General features: G+C 39.6%; 1 protein-coding gene across 2 annotated transcripts in view; it reads left to right on the top strand.

Annotated features, from left to right (window-relative positions):
* INPP5A (inositol polyphosphate-5-phosphatase A) overlaps nucleotides 1-14,794 on the top strand; it is a 431,202-nt gene that overhangs the window by 374,336 nt on the left and 42,072 nt on the right. The gene's annotated exons all lie outside the window — the stretch shown is intronic.

The raw sequence follows: 14,794 nt of genomic DNA, 5'->3' as shown, positions 1-14,794 counted from the left end.
AAAAATTCCATGCCCTCTTTCCAATTCCATTTGACAGACAGCAATGACAACTTGTCCTTCTATATTTATCTGTTTTATTTCTCTTAACTTTTTTATTATCAACTTAAAAGTTTATAATTGTATTCTTTCAGTACAGCTTTATCTACTGAACAAAGTCACTTCTCTTCATTGCAATTCACAATATATCAGTGGCATTTCAAATGACAGTTTGGACAATTTCACATACATGGACAAAATGCCCACACATGGGTTTGTATACAAAGTAATATGCAGACATCTACTTTAACATATTACATTTCAAAATCAGCTGCCATTTCATTCACGCACCAAGAAGCAGAAAATCTTCCAGATCAAGCATGGAAGGAAAAAGATAAACGATATAATGAGCCATTGGAGATAATCTAATCTTCATGGTCTAGTTAAACACACAGCACCATGATCACTAAAAACAAACTACCTATCTAAAAGGATAAATGTTCCTATGCCGAATTCAACCAAAAAAATCCATCGCATCCTTCATCAACCAGCGGTCTTGTACCAGTCTGACAGAAATTTAATTCAAGCTGGCTCCTGAAAATAATTATTGTATTTTAAGAGTAGTAATCATTGGTCGGGACATGATTGAATGTGTCCATGCCTATTGACTTTTTCTATGATTTATAGCTTTGTTTAGTCGATATTCCCATCGAAATTGTATAATTAATTATAAGTGGGGCTGTCAGGTCTGCAGGATGGAGTGCTCTGATGAGTATTTGGGAAGATTAAATTTTCCTTAGCTATACCGATGCAAGGCTTGGGAATTTTCACAGCCCTGCGGCTGTTGGATATAGATGTTTTCTGTATGTTTAGCAACTGCTTTAGCTCAAGATCCATTGATTTTCTAAACTCTTTTTTATCAGTGTGGTGTCTCTTCAGTAACAGTGGAATTTGTGCAGATGTGACAAGACCTGACAAATATTTATTATAAACCGGCTACTTTATCATTGTCCATACACAATTATTCTGTCTTTTTCACACTGTAATCAACAAAAAGTATTCTTAAGATAGATGTAGAAATGGTTATCATGTTTATGAAAAATCTAAAACAGATACAAATTATCAGTTCAGCAGAAATACTGCTGTTTCCAATATGAAATATTTCACATCTAATATTTCCTAAACTTCAGCAGCTGTCCTTGTTTCCCCCACAAAATGACACATACAATGAGTAAGTGAAGACCCTTTTATATCATTCTGTTTATAAAAGATCAGTGCAGAAAGCAGTTTTACTAAGGTATGCAGTAAGTTAGAAAAGAAAAATTCATGTCAATTCTTGAATTAATGCAAAATTATCATAGAACATCCAGTGAAATCTGCCCTAGCATTGTAATGTTGCTTAATAGTATATTTTTCCTAGTACTTGAAGGACCTAGTTCAGTGTTGGTATATCTCCATTGATTACAGCTGAACTACAGTGCCTACATGCTAGAGTGGTGAATATTACAGCAAAATTAATGGGAAGAATGGACTACATGAGTCTGAACTTGACTCTAATTCTGAATTCCCAAATATAGTGATTTTTAAGTGGACATCTAAAAGTAGTATATTTGAGAAAGAAAAACTTAGAAACACTGAGCTTGATCCTTGGTCCAGCCAAGTTCTCCTGTATAATACTTTTATGTCCTCCTGATCCAAAGGCTGGCATGGGGTCAGTTCAGCTCAGAGAACAAGTTTTAAAAGCCTCAGGACTATTCTAACTTGTGCTAGCAGGACACTACACCAGCTGAGGATTATTAGAGTTCTGTGGTTCTCCAGCCGCTCCCCCTCTGGTTATGCTCCCAACATACCTAAATAGCAGAAGGCTCACAGTGTGTCGGGAATCTTTAGATGGGCCTCCCATCAACTCATTAAGCCCATTTTATGACCTCTGTGCACCACAGGAGCAGGATCTATGGTCTGGTCCCACATTCCTGACTTTACACTATTATGTGGGGAGAGTTAGCCACAGACCTTGGCTGTATATTTGGATTTGCTATACACATAAATAATAGGCATAAGAAGTATCATCTGGTGAAAGGAAAGTTAATCCTCACTTTTTCCATATATTTTCAAACTACTTAAAATAAGTTATACTAATTCAGGATTTAACTAATTATTTGCTATGAGATAGCTCATGTTCAGGAATTTCCTGTTAACTTGAAAAAAAGTTAGGAAGAAAAACAATTCAAGGATAATTGATTATTTAATGAGAAAAAATCATAATTGTTATTGATTTGTGCAAAGGTTCTATGAATTAAATGCTGCCAGTTCAGCAGCCAGTTAAATAAATATATAGCAGGAATGTAAAAACTATTAATGACTACAGGTTATTTTATAATCTTTAACCACAATCAAAAATGAAAAATGATTCAGACATTCATATATTTCACATAAACTATGTTCATGAACTATTTCAGCAGGAAAATCCTATTTTGTCCTCATGAATTTGATCAATACTGTACTGCAGGAGTTTTCAATCAACTCATTATCCTAAATTTTGAGACTGATCCTGCTTCTACTGCAGCTAGAGCATAGTTTAGCAATTGACTTCAATGAGAGCAGAGCAGGCTTTTGGTGATATTGTTGAGCTATCTCATCTACTGCTTGTAGAAGCTGTAATCTAACTATATGAGTATAACATTTGTCCTCCTTTCTTACTGCATCTTCATGAAAAGATTGTCTGTACTTCTTCCTCTGTCTACTCTGTTCTTTTGGGACCTAGGACTCAATCCTTCCTAGAGATAAGTCACCTGTGCCCAAAGGAGATTTCAGACTATTTTAGGCAGACAGCTGAAGACTGCTGCAGCTTGGGGGAATCCTTGGCTGCTTTTACACTGTTTGCTTCCTGCATCAGAGATGCAGCAGGACTGTTCTAGGGGCTGGTAGGGATAGGACCTTAGTCCAGTTGATTGATTCATGAGGAACTGTTCTTCCCAGCATTTGTGTCTGGGTCCAAACAAGACTCTATCTGATTCTAGGATTGACAGGTGCTGTAACATTATCTCTGCCCTGCCACTTTTCAAATGCTTTCACGTATTTCATGTAGCCATCTGCGGCAGCAACTCTGCTGACTCCTTTCTGTAGGTCAAGGTACAGCCCAATAACCTTTGGCCTTCAAACACCATGAAAGGGAAGTATTTATACATTTTTTCTTACTGTACTTTTTTGATGAGGTAAGACAAAATGAAAGCTATGTCTGTATTGCTTTTGTTTTGTTCATACCCACTGTCAAATACCAACTTCTTCCAGCAGGTCCCAAATAACAGTTTGCAGAGAATGGAGAATAAATTTCTGTAATAAGTACTTCACCTCGCTATCTTATTTTCTATCTTGTGTACAACACAAGATATCTTTCTCAGGGTTTAAGCCCTTGAAGGTCTTTTTAGATTAACTAACATACATAAGAGAAGAAAACTAATATGTGTTATTAAATGGTTCTGGTTATAAAGATTGTGTTCTCCATATGTCAAACAAGGATTTAAAGTAATTATTGTGCTAATTAATTTGAGATGTTCTTAGTGCAAGTGTTAATCTTTTCAAAAGGATCAGCAATTGCTAATTTTTTAAAATATTCTCAGGGAAACCTAAAAGGATTTGTGGGGACGAGAGAGGTTTAATCCACAAGGGACCTTTATTAAGCTTTTTTTGTGTGAATGTGTATGCTCATGAAGTTAAGGAACTGGCATCACTGAAAATGTATTAATCAACAGACAAGATATAGCACAATGCACTCTTCCCAATGGCCTTGGCTCTGACCCTTTTAAAGATAATGGGAATGCTGTCCACTAAGAACTAGATTAGGACGATCAAACGCATTTCATCAGGATTTGACTTGAACCATGATCCCAGAGGTGAAAAGGCAGAGGTTTATCCACTGAGCCACCTAGCCTCTGTCCAGATAAAATCTTGAATATGATGTATAAGGGCAAATTAAGATAGAGAAAGGAAATTGATTGCTTAGGATCACAGTTGCCGAGGACTGGGAGAGAGGGGAACCTATACACCTGAGTCTATGAGAGCAATCTTCTTAATTTAAAGCTGTACTCTGAGATGACTGTTTTTCACATAATATAAATGGGACAGTGACATCATGCAACTATCCTTTCCTTGAAAACAATAGTCACCTACTTCATTTTTTCTTAGCTCAATTCAATACTCGGTATGTAGTAGGAGAGGTTGTAAAAGTCCAAAATGGGGAACATTTGAGAGAGGAACCCTAATGATCTGACCAATCCATTCCACTAACAAATGTAAAGTCATTACATATTTGGGAAGCTGGGTTGTACAATTAAAATATGTCACTTTCTACACTATGTCGGGGGTTCTATCAGTGCAGGATTGGTGTACCACATGTGTTGATTATTTCTTGTAGAATTGCTCTCAAAAATCCAGGGTAACTACCAACAGTACCTTTATGATTCTTTGCTCCACTATGCTGTTCTCCCCTCTAAGAATCAAAACCGGTGCATATGTACATGCAGCAGTATATATACTGTTCTAAAGTTTTCCATCTCTCCTTGGATCAGTATAGTCAAATGAGGGAAACCTTTGCATCCATATGTGCAGTCTGAACTCTGGCACACAGTCAGTTTAATCCAAATGACAGTTGGATGTACAGGTGATTTTTTTTAAAACTGAACTTCATATAAGATTACACTGTATGCAGTTGCATAGAAGCACATTTAATTATCCCAAAAGCCCAGTACTGTAGTCCTTAAAATTCTCATTAACAATAATGGGAATGTTGCCTGAATAAAGACTGCAGAATCTGGGCCATACGTCTTTGTCCAGCTAATGTGTATTTTTACATCCCCATAAGTTTATATGTATTTCTACATTTTTATGCCTGTATCAGATTGCAATCCCCAGATCCACATGTACAGCACAGTACATTCCACAGGGCTAATTTCCTAATGGTAAAGAGTCATGTTGTATTTTATTACCAGAGAAATTTAAAAATTAATGGGCATATACAGTAAATCTATCAAACTTTAATTAGGAACATCCTACTTGCATCATTTTCTCAAAGTTGGTTTCTGTTCAGACTTGTAGTTTGTGTATACAATAATAAGGATATACTGTGAATGTTTAAATACTGCGCATTTGACATGATGTCATAAGTGTTACAATATAAATAATCTAAGTGTCGGTTCTAGCAAATAGCCTAGTAAGACTTTGTAGAATCCACCCCTGGAAATCAAGGGGCTCCATGTAGGCACAGGGATCTATGAAGTCTATTACAGGATAAGGACCTAATTAAAATCAAGCTAAGCACAAAAATGTTCATTTTGCCTCTGAGCCTGATGTCTAATACATATTTATTCAACAGCAGCTACCTAGTGTAAGGGTACACTTTTGAGTAGACGTCTTTATGATTTAGAATAGGGGCATTCCAATTTCACCCAAGTTGATTGCTTATGAAAAACAAGCCAAAAACTTGAACTCTTGCCTAGTTTGTATATAGTGGAGCAGATAATACTGACCCCTTTGTTGTGTTTTGTTGTGGCTCTGCTGAAATTAAGATGGAGCATTGAATGGGGGACTGGTGGTCTTTGTGTCTTGTGCCTCTGATTTAAAAGATGCGGTTGGCCAGACTGCATTTTAGAATACATTGGAATATTCTTTGTTTAACCCTGAGCTAAGAGATATGGGAAGGGACAATTTAAAGTTCCTTTTAGGGAACTACTTAAAGACCATGCCAAAATTCAAGTTCTGAACTTCAGTACTTTCTTTTGAAAATATCCCAAAATAAAATGAGTGGACACTTTTTGATGTGGACCAGGTTATTGACAGCAGTGTAGTGCTGCCAGTAAGTTGCTGAGCATAGTGCTTGTTACCTACAATCCAAAAGATGTGTGCGTGCAGGCTGGAGGACCAGGAAACACAATGTCTAGTTTACATTATGAGGTACTATCAGGGACTAATTTCTGAAGCATTTCTCTCAGTGACTGGCCCTCATGCTGTTCCTGCTCTCAATTTCCTGTGCAGCAGCTCTTAAGCACACTTGGATAAACCATTACACGTGGGTGGCTTTATGAATAACTGAAAATAACACAGCATACATCATTTGCATTCATGAAATTGTCCTGATGTACATATACTGTGATCACACCCTGACTCTAACAGTTCTAACCAAATGTCCTGCCAACTTTCTCCTGCACTCATCAGTGTTCAGTTCACAGCAAAGGTCATCATCAGTAGTGATCCTTTAATTCAAGAATGATCTCTACCACAGATTTACATATAAGGCCTGAGATGACTCAGGAGTCTGACAGCAGGAACAGAGGTTGCTCAGAGGCCTTGAATCAGGGAAACATATAAACACACATTTGGAGTAAATACCCTCAGTGTTTTCCTGAATGGAAGTGCTTTCCTGAGCTAGGACCATATTGTGGAGCTGTAAGCATATTCTTCTGTACTGTGCAGTATGTAATCTCCCATCTCATGCAGAGAGATGTCATCCACTTCAGTAGCACCATTTATTCCAACCTCAGTCTGGACCTTACAAAGTGTTCTCAGGTGAAGAGGAAGAATGTGGGGAAGTGGATAAGGAGAAATGGCTCAATAACCCTTGTGGAAGAGTCTTATAGAATTTTAAAAGAATGCAACCAATAAGACTATAAACATTACTCTAAAATCTGTTTCATGTAATTGTAGCTGTGTCAGTTATAGGACGTTAGATGAGATAATATCATTTATTGGACCAATTTCAATTGATAAGAGAGATAAGCTTTTCTCACCAACAGAAGTTGGTCCAGTAAAAGGTATTACCTCACCCACTTCGTAGCTCTAAAAAAATCTATAGAGAATAATATCCTTTCTAGAGATTTTTGTAACTGTACTATAGAATTCTGGAACAGGACTATAAGTTTTCATTAAATTCTAGAGGTGGTTCAGAAAACCTATGAAAGGATTTCCATTATCTGTAATAGTCTCCAGAATGTCTCCTTGTGGGGAATGGGAGATGCATACCCTCCACAGGACAACAGCAAAGAAGCTGGCAGACCATTAATAAGCCCCTAAAATACTGTCCCACTTCCACTGCCCTCTTCACATTTGGGGAACTTTTAGGAGAGCCAGGGAGAGAACCCTAGAGACAGAGCAGACACAGGGAGCTGCCATGCGGATGACCCTTCCCTCCTGCACACACAATTCTCCCATGGTATAACCTTTGGCTAGCTCCATGAGTGGTAGTTCCCTTCAAACCCCTCTTCCTATAGGTAAACTCATGGAGTACAAGTGATGTCCCAATGGACCAGAGAAGGGCATACATAGAATATGTCTTTTACAAGAGGAACAAAGACCTGGAGTCAGTTATAGACTAGTCAGCCTAACTTCAGTACCTGGAATGATGCTGTAACAAATGATTAAACAATCATTTTATAAATATTTTATAAACTAGAGGATAAAAGGTCGGAGAAGTAGTAATGGACTTAATCTGCAGCAAAGGAGATTTTGGTTAGCTGTTAGGAAAAACTTCCTAACTATAAGGTTATTTAAGAGAATAGACTTGCAAGTGATGTTGTAGAATCCTCATTATTGGAGATTTTAAAAACATGTTGGACAGGTCTAATCTAAATTTACTTGGTCCTTCCTCAGCACAGAGTTGAACTTGAGGACTTCTCAAGTCCTGTTGAAACTTGCATTTCAGTGATTCTATTGCCTTGGCATTTTGATAGAAATTGATGATTTGGGTTCAGGTCTGATTTTGGCCTTTAATATGAAATGGTCCACCTCAGCCTGATCTATAGTATTACCATTGCAATACTAATATACAAAAAGTGTGGCTAATAAATATTTACATTAAATAGTAACATTATAGGACAAGTTAAGGCGGCTTTTTCTGTAAAAATATTGTCACGCTGTAGTTTTGTGGTATTTTCTTTTATAAGAGAAAAGAATTGAAAGAAGATTCAAACTATAAAATAACAGACAGTCTTACTGACCTGCACTAAATAGATTAAATAAATCTGAGTTTTATATCTGAGAGACCACTATGTCCCCAAGTCTTTATTTTAAGTCATTGGAAGTTTGGTTTGAGCAAGGACTGCAGAATCATTCCCCAAATATTTCCCTCTGATTGTAAAAGCTTATATTTTCCATAAGTGTGCATTTTACATGAGTTACTATGGCCAGACTTCACACATTTTAATTTTCTAAGGTCGTTTCTGTGTGCTCATCTCCGATTTTTTTTTGTCTGAAACTTCATTTCCCTTTCACAGCTGTGAATTCTCTGGTGGTTGCTGCAGATGGATTTGATAAATGCTGCTAATATCACCTTCTGATCTAACAATGCTCTGACTTTGGTCTGTAGGTCTTGATGAGTAATTGCCGTTGTTCTACTCCAATGACTGAATTAAGTTGCCCTGTTATAAAGGGTTCATACTTCTGTGATTTTAGCTAAGGCATCTCATAGCAGTGTCCCTGTGGACATTGACCTTTTTCACAGTTCCTTTTACTCTTAAGCCTAAACCTGCAAAATTGATGTAGTTTCTTTAACAGTTAAACTGTGGTCAAATTCTTTGATCATTTAAAATATTTGAGTGAAATCATTTTTGAATTTAATATTCCATATAAAAACTCTGTTAGGCCAAACCCCTTGTTCTAGTGCCTAACCTGGACCACTGTAAGCGAGCTCTTCTTCAACCAGCACTCCAGCCTCAGGACTAAAAGAGCTAATTGCAACAAATTCCACACTCACCTATTGACAGTGGATTTGCATAGCAGTGGATTCACCAGGCAAGCCCAACTCTGTCTCTGCCACCCTGTAGTACATGTGAACACCTGAGCTGGGCTCTGCTGCACACAGCTCCTGTGCACATTCCCTAGATTCTGCAACTCACCATGGAACTGATCCACTCATGTTCCACTTGAAAAGGCTCTAAATGAAGGGGCAGAGAAAACCCACCTCTCTCCAGGACTCTGAACACCCTAATATGCCATTAGCCTTCGTGGCTACAAGGGCACACTGTTGACTCATATCCAGCTTCTCATCCACTGTAATCCCTAGGTCCTTTCCTGCAGAACTGCTACTTAATCATTCGGTCCCCAGCCTGTAACAATACTCAGGATTCTTCCGTCCCAAGTGCAGGGCTCTAAACTTGTCCTTGTTGAACCTCATCAGATTTCTTTTGGCCCAATCCTCTAATCTTTCTATGTCACTTTGGATCCTATCCCTGCCCTCCAGTATATCTACCTCTCCCCCTAGCTTAGTGTCATCTGCAAACTTGCTGGTGCTGCAATCCATCCCCTCATCCAGGTCATTAATAAAAATGTTAAACAAATCCAGTCCTAGAGCAGATCCTTGGGGTACTCCACTAGAAACAGATTGCCAGCCTGACATTGAGCTGTTGATCACTACCCTTTGGGCCTGACAGTCTAGCCAGCTTTCTATCCATCTTACAATCCGTTTATCCAATCCATACTCCCTTAACCTGTTGGCAAAAATGTTGTGGGAGACCATAGCAAAAGCTTTGCTAAAGTCAAGATATATCACATCCACTGACTTTCTCATTTCCACAGAGCCAGTTTCCTCATCATAGAAGCTAATCAGATTGGTCAGGCACGACTTCCCTTTGTGAATCCATGTTGACTATTCCTGATCACTCTTCCAAGTGTTTCAAAATGGATTCCTTGAGGATCTCCTCCAGGATTTTTCCGGGGACTGAGCTAAGGCTGACCGGTCTGCAGTTCCCTGGATTGTCCTTCTTCCCTTTTTTAAAGAAGGGTACTACATTTGTCTTTTTCCAATCATCCGGGATCTCTCCTGATCTCCATGAGTTTTCAAAGATAATGGTCAAAGGCTCCACAATGACAACTGCCAACTCCTTCAGTACCCTTGGATGCATTAAATCCGGACCCATGGATTTGTGTATGTCTAGCTTTTCTAAATAGTTCCTAACTTGTTCTTTCCCCACCAAGAGTTGTCCACCTCTTTCCCCTACTGCGTTGTCTAGTGCATTAGTCTGGGAGCTGACCTTATCGGTGAAGACAGAGGCAAAGAACGCATTGAGTACTTCAGCTTTTCCCACATCATCTGTCACTAGATTACCTCCCTCATCCAGTCGAGGCCCCACACGCACTCTGATCACCCTCTTATTGATAACATGCCTGTAGAAACCTTTCTTATTACCCTTCACATCCCTTGCCAGCTGCAATTCCAATTGCGCTTTCGCCTTCCTTATTACTCCCCTGCATTCTCAAGCAATATAGTTATACTCCTCCCTAGTCATCTGTCCAAGTTTCCACTTCTTGTAAGCTTCCTTTTTGTGTTTAAGCTCACCAAGGATTTCCCCAGTAAGCCAATCTGGTCGCCTACCATATTTACTTTTCTTGCTGCACATCGCGATGGTTTCTTCCTATGCCTTCAATAAAGCTTCTTTAAAATACTGCCAGTTCTCCTGGACTTCTTTCCCCTTCAGGTAAGTATCCCAGGGAATCCTGCCCATCAGTTCTCTGAGGAAGTCAAAGTCTGCTTTTATGAAGTCCAGAGTGTGTATTTTGCTTCTCTCTTTTCTTCTTTTGTTCAGGATCCTGAAATCTACCATCTCATGTTCACTGCTTCCCAGGCTGTCACCCACCTCTACTTCCCCTACTAGTTCCTCCCTTTTTGTGAGCAGCAGGTCAAGCTGCGCAGGGCCCCTGGTCAGTTCCTTCAGCACTTGTACCAAGAAGTTATCCCCAGCATTCTCCAAAAACTTCCTGGATTGTCCGTGTATTGCTGTATTGTTCTCCCAACAGATGTGAGAGTGATTAAAGTCCCCCATGTGCAGGGCCAGCTTTAGGCCGATTCAGCCGATTCCCTGGATTGGGGCCTGTGCCTAAGGGGGCCCTGCTCCTAGGCACATGATGCATGCGCAGTGCTTTCCCCCCAGCGCGTGATGCATGCGCAGTGCCGTCCTGGGCACGCAGCACTTGCGCAGGCCCCACCCCCGGAATCGAGCCCCACGCTTCTTAAAGCCGACCCTGCCCATGAGAACCAGCGCCTGTGATCTGGAAGCTTCCCTCAGTTGTCTGAAGAAAGCCTCATCTACCGCATCCACCTGATCCAGCGGTCTAGAGCAGACACCAACCACAACATCACCCCTGTTGCTTCCACCTCTAAACTTAACCCGTAGACTCTCAACAGGCTTTTCTCCCTCTATATACTGAGCTCTGAGGAATCATACTGCTCTCTTACATACAATGCAACTCCTCCTCCTTTTCTCCCCTGCCTGTTCTTCTTAAAGTGAGTTGCAACGCACAAAAGCTTATGCCATAATAAAATTGTTAGTCTTTAGCGTGCCACTTGAGTCCTTGTTGTTTTTCCTTACCATTTATGTATGTAGCCTGAGTAAGGACTATGTAAAAACTGATTAGGAGCTCAGAATTTTAACTTGAGATGAAAACTAAATGGAACTACATAAATCCAAACTCATCTAAATAAATCTATCAGTTCAAAAAAAGTGATGTTCTCTAATCTTATCTAGGGATGTCAGCATGTAATCAACTGTACAATTAACCAATAAGCCTAGACTTATCTACATGCATTTCTTCCCTCCCCTTCCTCTCCTCCCCCCATATCAGAGGCAGCAAGGGGGTTGGGAGCAGGAGCCAGTGCTGGGGGGAGCTGGCTTAAAAGCTGGTTCCTCCCAGTACTGGCTCTGCAGTGCCACCTCCCCCACAGCCCATGCTGCTGCCTCTGATACGAAACAGCCTCTGTCCACAGCAGGCCGGGGTCTATAGAATAGTCAAGTAGCCAATAAGAGTTCATGCAGTTACTCGACTGTTCAGTTACCAAATAGCTAACATCCCTAATCTGAGCTGTATTTCACACATATCAGTGCATGTACTCTTTGTACATATATGCATACTGAATGCATTTATGCACTGAGGTCCATTTGTATATGTGTGGGTAGGCAAGAGTTTAGGGAAACATGGGTAGATTATCTATCCTGAATGGTTTGTATTATCCAACTTGTGATAAAATAGTCATATTAGACTGTTCAGTGAACTTTGTAGGCCAAATAGTCTATGAAACTGACTGCCTGTGTCATGCAGTCCTGCATCAGCCTCCAGCTATAATACTTGAAACCCCATTATAATTGCTCCTTAGCATTGTCATTTAACCTTAGTATTTCATATAACACCGAAAAGGCTTGGTTCTCAAGAATGATGTTACAATGGGTAAATTAAATGGAACAATATATTGATTTTCAAGCTTTCAGTTGAATGTCTTTATCATCTTCAGAACTTGTAGAATGAACTATAGCTATATTTCAACAAACGTTACTGTTATCACAGTGAAGTTATTCACGGTGCCGTTTAATACACAATATGAAAACAGTTCTGATCATCCTTAGAATCACTGTGCTCAGCAATATAACTAGTTCATTCTTTTGAAATGTCAGTGATAACTAATTAAACACAAATGGGGGCCCTTCTTCCAAGGACATTAAAGGTGCTCAGAATTCAGAGGGTTGTGCCTAATAATAATAATAATGTGTATTACAGTAGATTCTAGGACCCCCAGTCATGCTCTAGGCACAGTACAAACACAATACAAAAAGATGCCCTTTTCCAAACTAATTCTTTTCTCTTATTGGGTTGGATATAAGCTATTACATTGGTGTACAGTGCTTAAATTTTTTTCTGAAGTCTACTGAACTCTAGTCTTTCATTAACTGGCAGGTTACTTTTTGGAGCAAAGAACTTGGAAAGGAACCAGGCTTTACATAATTCAAGGAAAAATCCACTTAAAACAAGTTTACTCTTAAAAATCAGCTTTAATTTGCAAAAAATAAACACTACAAAATCTGGAATATACACTGCAGGCATCTGTGTCTGCAGTTGGCACTTGACAAAAAGAAGAAAAAAATCAAGTAGCGTTCTCACAAGAAATTCATAAATATGTTGAACATACTATTGTCATCTTATATAGACTAGGATTACCCAAAGCAGCTATTTGCTTTTGGTTGATATTTTGGTGGTGCTTAAAGGTCTGGATATTAGAGACAGAGTGGTAGAAATGTGGAATTTCTCTAGTAAATGTCTTGAGAAAAATATGTAATGTCATTAAATGGGTTAATTTGTTTAACATAATTCAAGTACAGAAAAGTATTACTGAATCCAGAAATAATTCCTTGAATTAAAAATGTACCTTTTAAACTGAGTTTTCTTTAATGGTTGGGTCTTCCCTAGCTGTTCTAAGCAATCCCCAGACTTATCTTAGTAATATTGGTAACCAAGTTGTTCATTTGCATCCCACTACATTGTAATTAGTTTTTGATTTTATTGTTAATTTTAAAGCTGCAACACTGCTTGTATAAAGTTGGGAGATACAGAGAGCCTCTGGTGTACAATGCAGTCTTGTTCCTATTGTCAGTCCTGGGTGTCACAACAGTGTCAGCAGCTCATGGCATATAACTAAATAAGCAACCACCAATAGTACATAAAAACTCCAGAGATCTCTTTGATATTATTGAGAAGGGGTTAGGGTTAGGGTTATGTGTCTAACCACATCATTTTCTAGACTTTGACCTTCAGTCAGCTCCCAAATATCATAACAAAAATAATCTGGATATACAGGGGGATCGACATATTTGTCATGCCTCTGAGTAATGGGGTGAGGTGCTGACTCTGCACTCCTGGAAAGGACAGGGCTGAGGGCAGCCAGCCCTCAGAGCCACCCAAGCATACTAAGACAGCCTCTCACCCTCCCTCAGCTCTCTGAGTTGCCTGGAGCCTGGTGCTCTGGTGGTGATTTAAAGGGCCCAGGGCTCTGGCTTTTACTGCTCCTGTGGTGGCACCAACAATAATAGGAGCCCTAGGCCCTTTTGAAATGTCAGGCCCCAGGGCAGCTGCCTCCTTTCCCCTTCTCCTGTCAGCCAGCCTGTGGGTATACAAAGTTTAGAATGTTTGAAAACAATGACATTATTTAACATATTTTAACATTGTTCATTTTACTCAGCTTTTGTATTCTTCAGACCTCTCCCCCGCCCTGCCCCGACAGGTTTTTTTTCCCATATATGATGTTTTTGTTGGACAAACATTGAAAATGTAATTCTGTAAAACATACATTTTAGAAAGGATTTTCTGATTATCATTTGGGGGAGTAGAGTGTTGTTTGGTTTGGTTCGTTAAATTGGATTAAAATTTACTAATTCGTGTCACTGATGATTCAGCTATTTTAGAGCAAGTAAAAGCTGTTAACATTTGTTTTCATGACCTGTGTGTGTATGTGGATGAATGGATGGATAACATACTGTACATACTTAAGTATATGCTTGGTCCTGCAAACATGTACGTTGAGTAATTTTACCTTTATAGTTAGGCCTATGAAGTCAATGAGACTACTCATAGTAGAAAAGTTACTTAATATGCTATGACAGACCCAGACCAGCTGGCTGCTGCACTCACAGAAGGCGGATATGCTGAACTCTGGGTGAACAGTTTCCTCTTCTCTAAGTAAACAGGGCCAAACTTAGTGCAGCATAATCGGGCAAGCGTGTGGGGCCAGTTAAGAGTTTGCCAGAAGCAGAAGGCTAATCAGGGCACCTGCAGCCTATTAAGGCTTGTGGGGCTTGTTTATAAGCCTTACCCCCCCACCGACCCCCCTGCAGGAAGGGCAGAAGTGCAAGATCTGAGAGTGAGAGGTGTTCTCAATAAGAGCTGAGGACAGTGAGTAAGACAAAGTGCCATAGAAGAGCAGGCACCAGTGGAAAGGTACTGGGAGGGATTGTTTTGGGGAAGTGGCCCAGGTAAAAAGCTGCCAGACTGGGAGTAGAAGAAACCCTGT

This window comes from Pelodiscus sinensis, chromosome 8, assembly GCF_052426305.1.
Source record: "Pelodiscus sinensis isolate ZL-2025 chromosome 8, ASM5242630v1, whole genome shotgun sequence".
In the NCBI taxonomy this organism is placed as follows: Eukaryota; Metazoa; Chordata; order Testudines; family Trionychidae; genus Pelodiscus; species Pelodiscus sinensis.
The sequence above is the reverse complement of the archived record's forward strand: the minus strand, read 5'-3'. Positions and strand labels throughout refer to the sequence as shown.